This window comes from Oreochromis niloticus, unplaced genomic scaffold (assembly GCF_001858045.2).
Source record: "Oreochromis niloticus isolate F11D_XX unplaced genomic scaffold, O_niloticus_UMD_NMBU tig00000686_pilon, whole genome shotgun sequence".
Taxonomy (NCBI): domain Eukaryota; kingdom Metazoa; phylum Chordata; class Actinopteri; order Cichliformes; family Cichlidae; genus Oreochromis; species Oreochromis niloticus.
Window position 1 is genome coordinate 8,923 of NW_020327214.1, and position 17,450 is coordinate 26,372.

The 17,450-nt window shown below is 41.3% G+C and overlaps 1 long non-coding RNA gene across 1 annotated transcript; it reads left to right on the forward strand.

The window, feature by feature from the left end:
- The first annotated feature begins 14,970 nt into the window (after positions 1 to 14,970).
- Positions 14,971 to 16,359, forward strand: LOC112844650 (uncharacterized). Its single transcript, XR_003217389.1, has 3 exons — positions 14,971 to 14,988; positions 15,098 to 15,141; positions 15,413 to 16,359. It is a non-coding gene; the product is annotated as an uncharacterized LOC112844650 (long non-coding RNA).
- Positions 16,360 to 17,450: the final 1,091 nt, after the last annotated feature.

Here is a 17,450-nt window from a genome sequence, read left to right on the forward strand (position 1 = left end):
CTACAAAAAGAAATATTTGTTTACATTTATAATCACACTTTAAATAAACAAGCAGAAACAAATATTTTCAAATAATTTTAATAACATCTGTCACAACAGTAGATTGCATTATCTACACACAGTGCTTACCGGCGTCATTAAAATGTTGCCCTTCTCAACCTGCAGTCGAAGTTTAGACCCGTTGAGAATAAAATCATGTTTTTCTGATGCTAGCACGATGTTTTTAGCTGCCACTGCTGTCGGCATGAGGGCAAAAGCCTGAAGGAAAAACAAACAACCAAACACTGATTTTTACTGAATGATCATGAAGACAGGCACTCACAAAATATGTATTAACTAACTAAATGTTAGTTAGGTGGTCTTAGAAAAGATATTTAGAGCGCCATTAAAATGAAGGTCATAACCCAGCCCAATGCAAACTGGTGCTTACCATGCGTGCCTGTGGTATAACGTAGAGCGTGTCGTCGTAGTACAGAATAGTTCTAGATATGTGTGTTTCCACACGAAGAGAGGTTGAAACAGACTAAACTAACACACACGTGTGTGTGTGTGTGCATGTGTGCACGTGTGTGTGCGCGTGAGTACAAAGCTAAAGCACGAAAATGAGTGCGACTGTTTGCGGATGGCACGTTATCTAAACACGGTGAAACAGCAAAGTCAGAGAAGAAGAACAAGCACCACAGCAAGCTCTGCGAGCCTGCTGCCAGTGTGAAATGACACATTTGTGGGCGCTTCCCATGGCGGCGGCATGAAAAGAAGAAAAGGAGAAAGGATGGATGAGTTGGTGCTTAGCGGTGTTGTGCTAAAAAAATGATCGTCTTCCAAAAACCGATCGCTCGTATTTAAACTGCTATAATAACTTGTTGGTCTATAATATGTGAAAACATATATCAAATGTATCCTTCACGGATGAAATCAAGTCATCTTGAGCCACAAACAACATTCCTATAACAAGGTAGAAGCTGCAATGAGTTTTTGGTAGTGACTTTTATATATGCTTTATTTATCTAGTTCCAAAAATGGGTTGACGTTAAAAAAAAGTGTTTGTTAGTTTTTTAAAAAGCGTAATCTGTGCAAGAGGACAGCAGATGTTGCAAGAAATCTAAGAATAGTTGTTTAAAGTTATTTGAAGTGGACAAAGAGGATAAGGCGTTTGTAAACCCTGTTGAGGGAAGTCTATCTAGCAAGATATGTAAAGATATTGGAGATTAAAAAACCCCATAGGGAAACATAGGAAATAATTATTTGTCAGGCAATGACTTGTTGGCAGAAGAAGAGTGGTCCTTGGTAGCCATGACAAGAAGGAGGTCCCATAAATCAGGCTGGGCTGTTTGTTGCTGGCAGGTAAAAGAAAAAACAGAGAAAAATCAAAATCAGGGGAAGTCCAGGCTGAACAAGGTTCATCCCTCGGAATTTTCACTCCAAGATCCCCTGCCTGGACCTCCCCCTAGCAGATAAACATAGAGAGGCAGGTGAGCCGAGGGCTCGAACCTGAGCCTCTATGTTATGAACCTGCTAGCCCACCACATAGCAGAACGTGGAATATCCTTGTATTTAAAGAGCGCAAGGTGCACATCGGGCACCCAGCCTTTCGCAGGAGACCACACATTTTTACACTCAAATACTCACATTTCACACACTCACACCTGCTTTTTTTCCCTGCCCACCTTTTTCTCCACTTATTTATCAACAACCACTCCTTTTTCATCTCTGCTACCTTGCCTTTATTACATCCTCTTAGCTAGCATCAGTGACCGGAGAGCAACAACAGCAACCCAGTGCTTTTCTCATCATTTCTTTAGTCACGGTCAATTCATTGGCCTCTACGGATTAGCTAAAGCAACTTTACAAAACAAGTTTCCCCGAAGAGCCCAGTTGTCATCTTAGCTGCCTAGATTTGAGGACCTAGCTAAGGACGGTAGTTACGGACACAAACACATGTAACTTACGGAAAAAAAGCCTGGGGTCCCTCTGTCACTGTGCTTATTAGGTGGTAATAATTTGATGTAAAAGTGTCGGAGACAGTGTGAAAAAATGAAGGCAGAGTTGGTAGCCTGAAGAGAGAAAGTTGCAAGTTGTGGAAGGTGGAGTAATAAGCAGCAAATAGTTGAGGAATGAAGAGCTGACAAGCATGGGTATTTTGCGGTAATAAAAGGAAATAAGAGAGCAGGCGGAGGAGTTGGCAAGAGCAGGAAAAGGGAGAAGCGACTTGGCTTCTCCCCGCCCCCAAGCAATGGTCGTGGCAGCGAGTCCGTGAGGGATTCGAACTCGGGCGCTCAGATTGAAAGCGCCACTTCTTACGTCTTACGCCAAACGACCAGCCGGCGAAAGTAGGAAAAAAAAGGACATTTATCTTTTGTTCGGCAATACTTGTTTTTTTGTGTGCAAAACATGTATGGTGCTCGGTAAAGATGACACGCCGACTCACTTCTTCTTTTTTTGGTTTTTTTTTGGTTTGACAAAGTTTGTTTTCATATTAAACCAATGTCAGTGACGTCATTCTATGCCACTACCACAGGTAAGGAAAAGCCTGAATCCGTAGATCTTTTTCTTTTCTTTTTGTTGTCTAAAACACAAAAATCGCCAAACAGTCAGCTCACAAAGTTGCAGCTTGGTGGCAATTTGGCAGAACAGCCAATGACTTAAAGCATTTAGGTGCATACATCTTGCCACAAGACATGTGTGCTAAGCTAGCTAAATTAGTTTCTGTTAGCGAACCAAGTTCAAGCTCCTCACATATCATCATCCAGGGTACAGTCATATGCTGATGAGGAAATCCCATGCAGGCAACATTAAGGCAGTGTAACAAGTTAAATATGCACTAATTTTAAGCTATTTCCTAATATCTAACATTTAAAAAAGGCAGTTTACATTGTAAACTGCCTTTTTTAAAATGGTTTTATGTTTTAGGATTTTGTAAACTTTACAAAATCGTAAAACATAAAAACATAAAAAAAGGCAGTTTACAAAATCCTAAAACATAAAAATAGATTTAAAATAATGATAAATGTTTGCCTGCAACTGACACAGCCAACACAAATGTCATTGAAAAAAACCAAACCCTGTGATAACATGTTTTTGTTTTTCTAGAATAGAAGAAGCACATTTTAAAAAGCCAGGAGGAATAAATCTTTGTTGTTACTGCATGATTAGAATGAAGTAACAACAAGTCTGGCTGGAATCAGAAGTGGTAATCTGTGTACTGTGCTAGTGATCTGCATAATTCACCTTAGATGGTCATCTGTTTGGATGGCTGAAGTGGGTTAACGACACAGCTAATTTCATCAGGCTGCTACTGAAACATCTAAAATGATCTGCATCCACGATCCACCAGCTCAACAGCAACATCTGTCAGCTGTGCATCCAACTGGAGGCCTTGGCCTGCTGTGCTCAGGCGCTGGGCCGCGATTTCCGTCCCTTGTTGACGACCTGGCTGTATCCTGTGCTGGAGAAAGCTGGTGAGGAGACGCTGCTGGTCAGCCAGGCGGCGCTGAGCTCCATATGGAACATCAATAAGGTCTGTGGATACGCTTCCCTCAAGGAACTGATCAATGAGAACTCTGACTACCTGCTTAATGACATATCACTCAACCTTCAGAGGCTCAGCCTGCATTTACAGGTAGTTATGATGTGTTTTTTGTTTTTACCCAAAATGGACACAGAAATAACTGCTGGAGGGTTTACCCGATTTCCTCCTTGGTCTGCTTAAGCCTGTGCTGCCCTGAGCTTGTACTGTATTTCATTATAATCCTGTCTTGTTGGCCAGGCTCCACCGGTGTTGACAGTTCTGTTGACTCACTCTGACTGCAGCCTGCTGGTCGGGGACATGGTTCAGGATCTGGATCTCAGCTACGAGCGCACAGCTGCTCTTTTCTGCTCCGCGCTGCACGCGCTCATGAAGGCACTGGGTAAGATTTCAACAGTGATGTCAGCTTGAGTCTCACGTATACTGGGAGTCAAAGAGGACAAGGAAGAAAATGTGACTCATTGCATGCTCTGCCACATTTTTTATGTTGCTTAACTTTATGTTTTCTGCAGTGCCTTTCAAAGTTTCTATCAAGGAGTACACTTCAGGATGTATAATTTGCTCGTTATCAAATTATCAGTATCTTTGGAAACATTTAATACATCGTGATGTTTAATTGCTGAGTGGTTTTCTGTTGTAGAATTAATATTCATAATAATATTCATACAGAAGTTTTACAAGCCCGCACAGTAAAAATGTATGAATTAAATGTTACTGATGGGCTCTTTTCAAAAACATCAGCGTCTGTGTCACACTGATTTTGATTAACTGACTTATTTTATTGTAACCAAACCTATGCTCATATTGTTGTCTTGTTTTTCCTTTAGCGAGGTGGTTTCCTTCCACTTGTAGCAGGACCAGTACGTCTGCCAGCTCCAGATAGAGCTCCAGTGACCAGGAAGACCTCAGCATTCGCCAATTCCTGCTGAATTACCACAAACAGAAAGAACTGGCAGAGGGCATTGGAATAGAGGACGATGACACTGAAGACCGAGGTAATAGGTCTGTCTAAGGGCCAGTGGAATATCAGCTGTAGACTGTAGTGGTGGTTATATTAGATTCAGAGTGTAGAGGAGATGACCCTTTTATGACCAGCAGGAAGGCACACACACACACGCAGTGTCTTAGGTTAATGACACACCATATGGGGTTTACAATGGGGGGTTGCTTTTATAAAACTGTTTGTAACAAAGAGTTGAGATTTGCAGAGGGACTCCCGGGCCATGCACATCTCCATTCTCGAAGATGAATAAGTGATAGAAGACGAATAAATGGTTGGGAAGTAACTATTAACCCTCACTATAAAGACATAAATGGTAACTATAAGTAACCACACAAGAGGTTTACTGCAGTGTAACTAAGGGAGGGTTCAGGGTCACCTGATCCAAGGCTGACTATATGCTTTATCAAATAGGAAAGTTGTAAGTGTAATGTTGAAAGTACAGAGGGTGTCTGTCTCCTGAATCCAGACTGGGAGCTGGTTCAGAGCAGAGCCCTGAAAGCTGAAGGCTCTGCCTCCCATTCTACTTTTAGAAAGAGCTAGTCTGAGAGTGAAGAGCTGTACCGGGGTGATGTGGTACCTTAATGTGTTTAAGATATGACGGGGCCTCATAATTCAAGACCTTGTTGAAATATTGCCATGTCTTTATAACTCAGTCTTCCTACGTGTTGCATCATTGCTGGAGATTTGTTAGGACAGCTCAGTGATCTGTGGTTTGTTGGGCTCCTCTGAAAATATGACACAGTGTCTGAGAGTAGTGGAAGACAGAGTCAGTGAGCCTTCACTACCATAACTTAGCCAGTGAGTATGTAGACATGAACTGACCTGATACTGTCACAACAGCTAGATATGTAGTTCTTTACTCCAGGACACCGTCCAGCTGCTGGGAGCAAGCCCTGAAGCAGTCAATGACATCTGCTGCAGCAAAACTTGCATTTTGCTAGTGTTTATACTCAAAATCAGTATATAATCAGTCTCAGAAAGCTCTTGTGGTTGTTAGTCAGTCCTACCTTCTCTGTTTCAATGTATATGTGAGAAGGGAATTGCATAAATTGCACAGATCCATTCCCCTACAGAGGCTTTGTGATTGGTCCTGATGGCTGCAGCCGTTTCGCTATATCACTTTGACGCCGTTTTAATCCGCTCCAATGCCTTATCTTTTTCCCTCTCTCAATTCCCTCCATCATCCCTGCCTACACCCTCCAAGTACTGGAAGGAGCTCCGTCAGACCAGCTCATGCAACAGAGCCAAATGCCCCAACAGCCCTGGGTATCTAAAACCTCAGCCTCCGGTCTCTCGGCCTTCTCAGCTTCAGTTTTTGTTCAGCTTCTCCCTGTTGTCCCTTTGTCATCTATAGCACACATGGTCTCCTTTCATCAGACTGCATCATTGTCTGCTGTCTCTCATTGCAGGTGTTTCATCACTGAGAGGGTGCGTTCTCTCATTTCTCTCTCTCCATGTCAAAAACGGGATGCCTGAAACACATGGACAGTTCAGCAGAGCTGCATAATGTTAAGAAGCCACAGCCTTCTGATGTTACAGGTCCTGTATTAATTTCCTGTGTTCATTTAGTCTGTGACATGTTGTCGCTGTAACCAGAACTGTTGCCACAATCTCTTAACAACCTGTGATCTGACGTGTGCACTTGCGTGTCTCTCAGGCAACAGACCGACCAATGGGAATGATCTGGCTGGATGTGGCAAGTCTGAGACCATTTGACCTGGTGATTCCATTCACCATCCAGAAAGGAGAGGTCACAGGTAACAAGTCTACTTAATAAACAGATAGTTTGAGCATAATGATGTGTGTGTGTCATTGTTTTTGTCCTCTGCTTTAGGTGAGGTCCGAATGGCATCAGGCAAAGTTGCTAAGCTTGACATCACAGACAACAACGATGGCACAGTTGCTGACAAGTACGCTCCCACAGAGGCCGGTCTGCATGAGATGGATATCAAATACGATGGCACCCACATCCCAGGTATCTGCATATGGTCAGGAGAAATGCGTGGAATGAAGTGCATGGAGAAAATAGTTTGGAAGGAAGTCACTAACCGCTCTTTTTCTGTCTGTCAACAGGAAGTCCCTTGCAGTTCTACATGGATTGCATGAACGGTGCCTATGGCCCTGGCCTTATCCACGATCCATCTGGAGATGTTCCAAGACTACATGCCTGGAAACATTCTGCCCGAAACCCACTGCTCAGCTGCAGATATTCCACTGGACATAGGAGAGCTTGACCTCATAATGACCTGTCCCCTCCCACCCCCTGCATGAGACTGTACGAGCATTGAGCAGCTCCTTCAGCAGTGGACTTTTACACCCACAGTGTAGGAAGGAGCGCGACCGCAGGTCATTCTTACCAGCAGCTGTCAGACTCTATAATCCAGTTTAACATGGTTATCTCACTCATCACCTGTTTAATTGACATATCAAATGTTTTAATTGCTGCTGCTCACTTTACAGCTTGTTTCTACACTGTATATTTCACCAGGATCATTCACCCCTTGTGTAAATATCTCTGTACACTTTTATCTGTATATCTGTGTGTATGTATATAGAACCACTCTGCGTCTTCCTTCTATATTTTATATTCCTCTTGCTGTGTAACACCCACATTTCTCATTTGTGGGATAAAAAGGTTTATTCTATTCTATTTCAACATTAAACTCGATACTTTGTGAAAAAGTCAAAATATGGAGATTAAAGGTTCCATTTCAAGGCAAACAAATCTATTGTCGATGAGTCTGTAGGTGGGCGGCTTGATCCAAATATTTATAATATTGACAAACCAGCACTGGTATTGGTATCAGATCGATACTAGCTTTGTTTCTCTCTTCAGTCTGTCTGTAGACCACTGAACTGTATAAATGATTTTTGGAATGAAAAAATCGTTAACTTTCCTTTTCCCTGGGGCTTTGCATCAGTCGCCTCCTCCCAGCCTCATATTTCTGACAGTGTAATCAAACAGGTGCTTGGTTTCATCTTCTCCACAACTGTATTTCCCCTCATGGTGGCTTCTTATCATAAGTAATGTGCCAAAACGTTATTACTTGCATGGGCTCACAGTGGGTAGTTGTGGGCGGGAGTGTGTGAGCAGGGCAAACCCACGCTTAACCTCCACAGGGCAACAGAAGTTTTGACCTTTGATGTCCCTATATGGGCCCAGATGGACAAAATTATTCTGGATGGGTTTTCTAAAACCTGTAGTGGTGCAGTTCTTTAACCTGAGCCCCAAAGGGTTTCTGAGCTTCCTGCTCGAAAATGAAATGCCCAAAATTAATTGAGTGCAATTACAAACTCTGTGTATACAATCGTGGTATCAAAGAAAGCTAACACTTGTGAAATGTCATCAGAGGTGTAAATATTGCAGCAGATATTACTGTGTCAAAGTTACTGAGACTGGAACACAGAAAAGTGAGTAGATTTTATTCCCGCCAAATTTTTTTATTTATTTTTTTAACATATAACCCTTTAAAAACATGCTTCAGTTCACATTTCACAACAAACAAAGAAACAAACAACCTTTATTTGTCACATACACAATCATACAGGGTACAACATGTAGTGAAATGCTTGTGTCTGAGCTGCAGACCTTTAATTCCCGAAATTCAGTATAAACATCATCTGTGCAAAGTTTTATGTTTCTAAAGTGAAACCGTGAAAAATTACAGCACTGCCAACACATAAATATCCAGACGTTGAACAAAAAGGCCCAATTTGCACACATTGAACACCATGTCAGTTGAATTTTTTAGGTATTAAACAGCAGAAATTATTTAATTTTATTAACAGGCCTAAAAATACTTTTTGAGCCAATATTTTTTCTTTTTTTACTTTTTGAAGTTGAACAACTAAAGAACAAATATACATAATAATGCAGTTATAGAAAGGGCAGGAAAAATGTCACAGCTTGCAATATCTTTTACAACTCATGTATACAAATACAAGTCGGTAAACAAAAAAGGAATACATTAGGAGAAAAAAAATGATTAAAAAAGAAAAAAGGGTGCTCGAGGTATAAATAACGTATAAATCAAGTGAAACATTTGACACAGCTCCTGTGTTTTACATGCTTTGGAATTTGTGCTGTTCTTTAGATTCTCTAGATAACTGTGGTGGTTTTGTGGTCTTCTTTTGCGGCTCTTTCAGTGAATTTTAGTCAGAGCGCGGTGAAGCTTGGTGTTTGGAATCGGTGATAGCTCTGGAAGATAACCAGCCTTTCTTTATCCGGTTACATGAGGTCTGATGAATTTGTGGTTCAGTTTTGTTTGTTTAGTGGACTTGTGTGCATTTACGTAACTGCTCTTTTAATCATGGCTTGTTTTCGTTGTGTTTGGTGGTTGTAGAAATGGTTTATATGAGATTTTAGCGGAGATGTGCCCACAGAGTGAATGTAAAATGCAAATGATGCAGTAGAAACAGTCTACGTCATTTCCTGGATGCTGTACGAAAAGTAGCGGTAAGAAATCGAAGGCGTGACCGTTATGATTTTGAATATAATATCTGTGTGTGCGCTGAGTAAGTACTGAGTAAGTACTTTCAAGGCATAGAAATGACTCAAAATATTATAACACTGTCTTTGCTCACTTATAGATCGTTAGACACACAGATAAGATTGCATGTGCATGTGGTGTTTGAAGTACTTTCAAGTACAGATGAGATAACACCTTATCATATTATCATCGTCAGAAGTGAGCATATACGCACGCACTCTTATCTCTTCTATGTAAAGTTTTGAATATACCTATAATCCAGGTAACCTTTGATAACAGCGCACTAATACTATTAGCTTAATCTAAGATATGGGTGTCGGAATAGGTGTTCTCCCACTTATTGCGCTACCATGAAGTGAGGGTACAAGTTAAACTGTCCAGGGTTAACATAGAAAGACAATCATCCACACTCACATTCACACCTGCGGTCAGTTTAGAATCCGAAAAACGATGTGGGCTTCATAGATAATTGGCAAACCTTCTGGAGGAAACCTGGTCTTGTTAGGAGAGACGGCATCCATCCCACTTTGGATGGAGCAGCTCTCATTTCTAGAAATATGGACCAATTTATTAAACCCCCAAAAATATGACTATCCAGAGTTGGGACCAGGAAGGAGAGTTGCAGTCTTACACGCCTCTCTGCAGCTTCTCTCCTCCTGCTACCCCCCAAAAACCCATCTCCATTGAGACTGTGTCAGCTCCCAAACAGACAAAAAACAAACTTGGTGTTAAGACACCAATTTGGCAATTTGGGGGCACGGTCATTCTCTACACATGTTCAGATGCATCTATGCTTCTATGGAAACTGTTCTTATGGCGAGAGGTTCTGGTGCGAATGGACCGGAGCCTCCTGCCTGAGGGGAGCAGGTCAAACAGACTGTGTCCAGGGTGAGAAGGGTCAGCTGTGATCCGAGCTGCACGCCCCAGTGTCCTGGAGGTGTACAGGTCCTGCAGAGATGGGAGTTTGCAGCCAATCACCTTCTCAGCAGAGCGCACAACACGCTGAAGTCTCTGTTTGTCCCTGATAGTGGCTCCAGCGTACCACACGGTGATGGAGGAGGTGAGGATGGAGTCGATGATTGCAGTGTAGAACTGCATCATCATCCGTGTTGGCAGGTTGAATTTCTTCAGCTGCCTCAGGAAGTACATCCTCTGCTACGGCATCATGCCTTGGACTCATTTTTACAACTTTTTAGTAGGAAAAAAGAGGAATTTTAATTAAAAAATGTTTGACATTTGTGAAAATGTAATTTTTCCTGTATTCATTTTTTTTTGTTATTGGTTTTTTTTTTTTACATTTGTTTGGTTTTATTGCCTTTTGAGTCAAAAGTCTCCAGATGCAGATGCTTGGTTTCCTGGTATTTCAAGACATTAATGCAATGGAGAGGGATTTAAAAAAGAAAGAAAGAAAAGAAACAGTGGAAAGTGAATCTCACATGAAGCGGAGGAGCTCAGAGTTCTCTCATTAGTCTAAATATCTTCGGAAGTGAGTGCAGATAGTAGTGGGAACATTTACTCAAGTACTTAAAATACATAAAGTCTGTGTTTCAGGTAGGTGTTTCCATGTTATACTAGATTCTGCTGTACTATGTTTTGGGTATAAATATTGTTTTTTCAGCTCACTGACACTTATTTTAAAGCTTTAGTTGTTTTTGTATTATAGCTCAATAAGGGCAATAACTATGTTACTAATTACAAAAAGTTGGCACACTGTACAATGTAAACAAACAGAATGTATATGTATATTATAGCACCAAATCACAGTAACAATCACCTCAAGCTGCTTTATGTTGTAAGGCAAAGACCCTACAGTAACAATAAAAACAAACAAACCCAAAACCCAACATAATCATATGACGCTCTTTGAGCAAGCACTTGGTGATAGTGGAAAGGGAAAACTCCCCTTTAACAGGAAGAAACCAGGCTTGGAGGGTGAGGGTGGTGGTGCTATGATGATTGTAAGACGAGCATGACCTGTGCACAGTGCAAGAAATGTGTGTGTGGGTGTGTGCGTGCATGAGTATGCACACACTCATCCATGGTACACTTGTGCAGACAAGAAACTTGACTGTTGGACAACAACTGTTCCATGTTCTGATTATTTGAGCGATGTCATTATTTTCTGTTTCACAAATATGTACACCCCCCCCCCCAAAACAAACAAACAAACAAACAAACAAACAAAAAGAACAAGTACATAAAGACTCACACAAAAAATAAAGCAGAAGAAAACCCTTCTTCAACTCTGCCGTGGCCGGTCCCAAGCCTGGATAAGGAAAGACGAAGGTGAGTGAAAGGGATGTCTAGGTCACAAAAATCAACATGACTCATTCTAAAGGGCACAGACGTGCACCCAAAATTAGAAAACAATTGGATGAAAGATTTTGAAGATTCACTAAATCTGTCATCACCAAAAACCAATAGGGTGTCAGTAATCTTGAAAAGATTTGAATGCAAACTTTCCAAGATACATTTATTCTACAATAAAAGTTTGGCCTGATGGCGGTGCTGGGGTTCTACAGTGTGCCTGGTGGCCAAGTGGCAAGGTGTTAGTGTTGTAAACTGAAGATCTTGGATTCAATACCCATCTATACCTTTAATACAAGCTGACAAGGAAACAAAAGTCCCTTTCTGTACTAGACACTAGCTGTAAGAAACAACAGTCCGTCCAGGAGCAATGTTCTCCCGAAAGTCTGTTCTGGGCATCTTTTTCACTCATCAAAGTGACTTCTTCAGTTTCACCTGACTGCAGGTTTCCACAGCCTTATAAAGAGTACATCGCATAATGTCAGAAATTATACACAAGCATAAAAATAACAGTCCACTCAAGTTTACAAAACACCATTGCTTATTGATAATAGAGCGTTATATACTGTTTATGATTTAACACCACCATGATGGTTTGTGGAGCATTGTGGAGTGAAATGTCACTGCTAAAGCTTGGCTGAAACTGGGTGATAGTAATTCTAACAGAATAATGCCGGTGTTGACCAGATGCACTATAAATGTGCAACACTTTACAAGCTTGCAACATTTTTTCATGCTTTCCTTGGAATGATGTTCGCATTTGGCAATCTTTCTCTGGGTTTTGGAATATTGGAGAATGTTGCTTTGAATGGACTGATTCTTATGCAGTGATTCTCTACTTTGAGCACTCAAACCAACTAAGATGACAAACATGTCATCAATTCATTTAATTGAACAATTCAAGAGGAATATATGTTACGGTATGACAAAGCTCAGCCCGTGTGCATAGTGGCCAAGTGGCAAGGCATTGGTCCGTCTGCCAAAGCTCATGGGTTCAATCCCCATCTGTGCCTTTAGTACAGTGATTAAAAACCTGTTGATTCTGACTGCTGATCACGTTGCTTTAAGTAGGGGAAACACTCTGCTCCCAATAACCAGAAACACTGAACAGAACTTTAGACATGACTCTGGTGCAACAACATCACTGTTGTGGCGCTTTACTCAGTGTGAGTATCAGTTTCCTTTACTCACAGGTTAAATATTAACAGAATATAACATACGTTGTGAAGAGTCAAAGTGGACGATCCAAACAGGATATCTGACAACAGGAGACATTCGCAAAAAGCATATTTACACTGATAATTCATATTAATGTTAATAATGACAATTTAATGACCATAAGCTTCCATCAAACTGAAATCCACCATTAATAAATCCTCAATTGATTTTTTAGACACAACTACATTTAAGGGCCCAAATTTCCCAAATGACCACAATTAGATGTTAAAGTCTTTTCAAACCTACAGATACACATGCCTTACTGTTCAGAACAAGTTTTCACCCAAAACACACATTTGCAGGATAATTAAATCCCAATTACTGAGATTTCACAGGATCTGCACTCAACAGAGTGATTGGGGGAAGCTGTCAAGATTTTATTCTCAGCTCTCTCCACTAGGGGTACGGTTGGTCCTTTTAAAAAATGTTTCAATTCATTCTTGCAGACCAAGCCAATTGATGTTCTCCCCTCTCCCAGTGGTGATCACATATTCTCCCTCCACCTGCAAATTGGTCAGAGTTATCAAGAGCAACTTTCAAAGGTTCACTCAGGACACACATATGCTTCAGGATCACAAGGCAATTGCAGCCTCAGGAGGAACAAAAACCTGGGTGATCTCCTTGTAAAGGCTAAAATCTCACCTCTCTCGACCTAAGCGCAGAGATCAGGGCAATTTTTCCAGCACCACAAGTGGCGTGGGCAGTATTCCAATGGTAATGTTTTTCTATCACTGTGCAAAGGGACTCCAAGATCTAAAAACTGGTATATTTGATCACTTTAGGAACTGTGGAATCCAATATGTGGGAGAAACAGGAATACACTTTGTTAATCACAGTTTTTGCCTTGTTGGGAGCTTTAAGGACCAGCCTGAATTTTACACATTTGATAAGTGAAGACTGGATGCTTAGTGACGAGAGCTGGGATAATCTGGACAGAATCTGCAGCCTGCATCTCCAAATCAGAAATGGCTTTAGATCTGACGCTAGCAGACAGGCATGCATGTTCAGGGTGATTACACACTAACACATTGTGATTAATCACACACATTTGTATACATTTTATTCACAAGATTTAAAAAAAAACAACAAAAAAAAAAAACACTATACAAAATGTGTTTTGTGACAGGCCGCTAGTAACAAAATGCTAAAGATTTAAATTGGTTCTTTCCCAAGTTTTCTGTTATGTGCACACACATTCCTTGACTTAGGTGCTTTTAATTCTCCAACAATGGTCAGTGCCAAGTGTTTACACAAACAAAAAACAAACAAACAAAACATTACTCAGAAAATGGTCAGTACAAGAACTGGACTAAAAAAGTGGAAAAACCAGATAATGTCCAAAGAAATACTTCAGCGTGTGGCTCACGACTTTGCACAGTACTGTAAATGTTATTAATAATGAAAGATGTCAAAATGTAGCTTTCTCATTTTTAAAAAATTCCCATACACATTATTCTTTTCTTCTAGTGAAGGTGCCTCCTCCTTCTGACCTTAGGGTAACTAATTTCTCAGACAGTGACATCACGGTGCGCTGGGAAGCTGCAGCTGATGATGATGTTTCTTACCTCACTAAGTGGAGGCGACCTGAGACAGGTGGGAAGAACTATTGGATTGTTGGAGTACATATTATGAAGTAAAAAATACAATGTCTCAATAAACTGTTGTCCTGTGTCTTAAGGAGCATCAGATATCACTGTCTGCACTCTATGGAGATGGAGCTCAGAGTGAAGCTGTGGCCGTATGCTACAGCACCTGTGAGTCACACATTTTCTGATCCTGAACATTTCTCAAACTCAGGAGGGAGAGCCTGAAACCATTTACCTAAGTCACATTAGCAGCAGTCATATTCTGTCATATTGTGTCTCTATGTACAATATAGCATTACTAATACAATAACCTGTACGTCAATGAACTTCATTGTGTAATTGATGGCAGTTCTCAAAGTACTAGTCACTTAAAGGTTAAATTTCACATCTAAATTCTCATCTTTGAGTAACTAGAACTCTAAGCTATGAAATAAATGTAGTGAGGTTAAAGTATCAAATCAAAGTATCAAATTCTCTGTTATACTTTACATTTATTTCTAAAAAAACCACTTTGCTCTGCTGCCAAAATAATTTCCTCCTATAAAGGAAGAAAGTGAGTGTTAAGTGTCGTTAGCTGTAGTACTTTATCTCTTCTATGATGTTGCTGCAGGCTCTGGTGGAGGCCCAACCAGCCTCACGCTTTCTGATGAGACTGCCGTCAGCATGGTGATCAGTTGGGTACCTCCCAATGCTCATGTCCTCCAGTATCACGTGTCCTACACAGCATTGACTGGAGCTGATAGCCAGGATCACACTGTGAGTGGGTCGTAGTCATCACATCTGCATGTTACAGCATCTTGGTCACCGCTGAGTACCACAACAGAGAAGGAGGCAGCGGTTCAGCTCAGGGCAAAACTGGTGAGTCAAACAAGGGAAAGATGCCAAGACAGCTCAAGTGCAACTTCCAGTTAAGACCGACAGGCTTACATGCAAAAAGTGCAAATGTCCCATTACTTTACCCTTACAGGAGGATATGCATACTTGAAGGTTTCCACATATAGAAACATCAAGGTTTGTGGGCAGTATTGTTTCTACAGCACTACACGTACAGTCATTTCGGTCCAGAGACACAGATTCCTTTCTCTGCATAATGATAGGCTCTCTGAACAATGAGACAGCAGCCAGTACCGGTACAATACCAGTACTGCTCTTGAAACTTGGTTGTAAGTTCAAAAATTACTGGGTGCACTGTGTCTACGTTTATTCTCCATGCTAGTGTGCAAATGACATTCTTTGGCGTTGTGTTTTTTGTTTCTTTTCTGTCTTTTTTCTGTCTCTCTAGCCACTTTGTGGGTAAGCATCAAGCCGAGAATGCGAAAAAGTCCCGGATGTGTTCTCGCGCCGCCCGTTTTATCGAGCATGCATCGGTGGTGACTTGTGTGGACTTGGTACAGCTAAATATCCCAGAATGCATTTCGTCCAAAACTCAAACGCGCAATGGCGGACGAGCAGGGCTAAGGGAAGCCCAAGAAGCAAATATCTGTGACAACCATGATGGGACCTACCTGGTGTTTTAACACCAGGTGACCAAATACTTATTTTCCACCATAATTTGCAAATCAATTCTTTAAAACTCAGACAAGTTAGAGGTATACCTATGATGAAAATTACAGGCCTCTCTCATCTTTTTAAGTGGGAGAACTTGCACAATTGGCTGACTAAATACTTTTTTGCCCCACTGTATTTGATCCTGTCTCCCTCAATACTATTTAATATCTAAATGCTTGATTCATCATATTATAACAAATGTGCTGTTGTAGCTACTGACAGTGAGTTTGATTACATTTTTTCCATCTACCAAAGAGAAATAATATCTCTTAGTGGCAGGTGGATCACACGTTGATTTTAACACTTTGCGTATGACTGGGTAGGATGAGCATTTTATAAGCGCTTGTGTGGTTTTTGTTTATGTAAGGAAATACATCGGTTTCCCTTGTATTTTAAATTTGAGTGAAGATCCTAAATTGGCCCCCACTCTTGACTTTGAGAAAGGCTAATCTGTGCTACCCCCACATGAGCTCAGTGAGATATAATACAGGCTTTCACTCAGGAGCAGGAAGGCTAAAGGCTGTTTAATGTCTGATCTAAGTGTGTCAGACATTTGCGTTCTCACGTGCATGGACAATATCTTGAAAACTTCCGAGCTGCAGTGCATGTGTAAAAGTGGTTAGAAAGCAGTGCATTAGCACGTGTTTTGTCTCTTTGCGTAGCTGCTCAGTCCATCCAGACTCCCCCATATGCAACAGTGATGCCAGCAACTCAAATACAAGCTCTCTCCAAGTGATTCCTTCATCATCAACATCTGCATCCACGATCCATTAGCTCAACAGCAACATCTGTCAGCTGTGCATCCAACTCGAGGGCATCGCCTGCTGTGCTCAGGCGCTGGGCTGCAATTTCCGTCCCTTGTTGATGGCCTCGCTGTATGCTGTGCTGGAGAAAGCTGGTGAGGAGACGCTGCTGGTCAGCCAGGTGACGCTGAGCTCCATGTAGGACATCAGCAAGGCCTGTGGATACGCTTCCCTCAAGGAACTGATCAATGAGAACTCTGACTACCTGCTTAATGACATATCACTCAACCTTCAGAGGCTCAGCCAGCATCCACAGGTAGTTATGACGTGTTTTTGTTTTTAGCCCAAAATGGAGACAGAAATGACTGCTGGAGGATTTACCCCATTTCCTTCTTTGTCTGCTTAAGCCTGTGCTGCCCTGAGCTTGTACTGTATTTCATTGTAATCCTGTCTTGTTGGCCAGGCTCCACGGGTGTTGACAGTTCTGTTGACTCACTCTGACTGCAGCCTGCTGGTCGGGACATGGTTCAGGATCTGGATCTCAGCTACGAGCGCACAGCTGCTCTTTTCTGCTCCGTGCTGCACGCGCTCATGAAGGCACTGGGTAAGATTTCAACATGATGTCAGCTTGAGTCTCACGTATAAGGAAGAAAATGTGACTCAAGGCATTCGCTACCACATTTTTCTGTGTTGCTTAACTTTGTTTTCTGCAGTGCCTTTCAAAGTTTCTATCAATGAGTACATTTCAGGATATATAACTTTGCTTGTTATCAAATTATCAGCATCTTTGGAAACATTTAATACATCGTGATGGTTTAAATGCTGAGTGGTTTTCTGTTGTAGAATTAATATTCATACAGAAGTTTTACAAGCCCTCACAGTAAAAATGTATAAATTAAATGTCACTAATGGGCTCTTTCCAAAAACATCATTGTCTGTGTCACACTGATTTTGATCAACTGACTTATTTTATTGTAACCAAACCTATGTTCAATATTGTTGTCTTGTTTTTCCTTTAGCGAGGTGGTT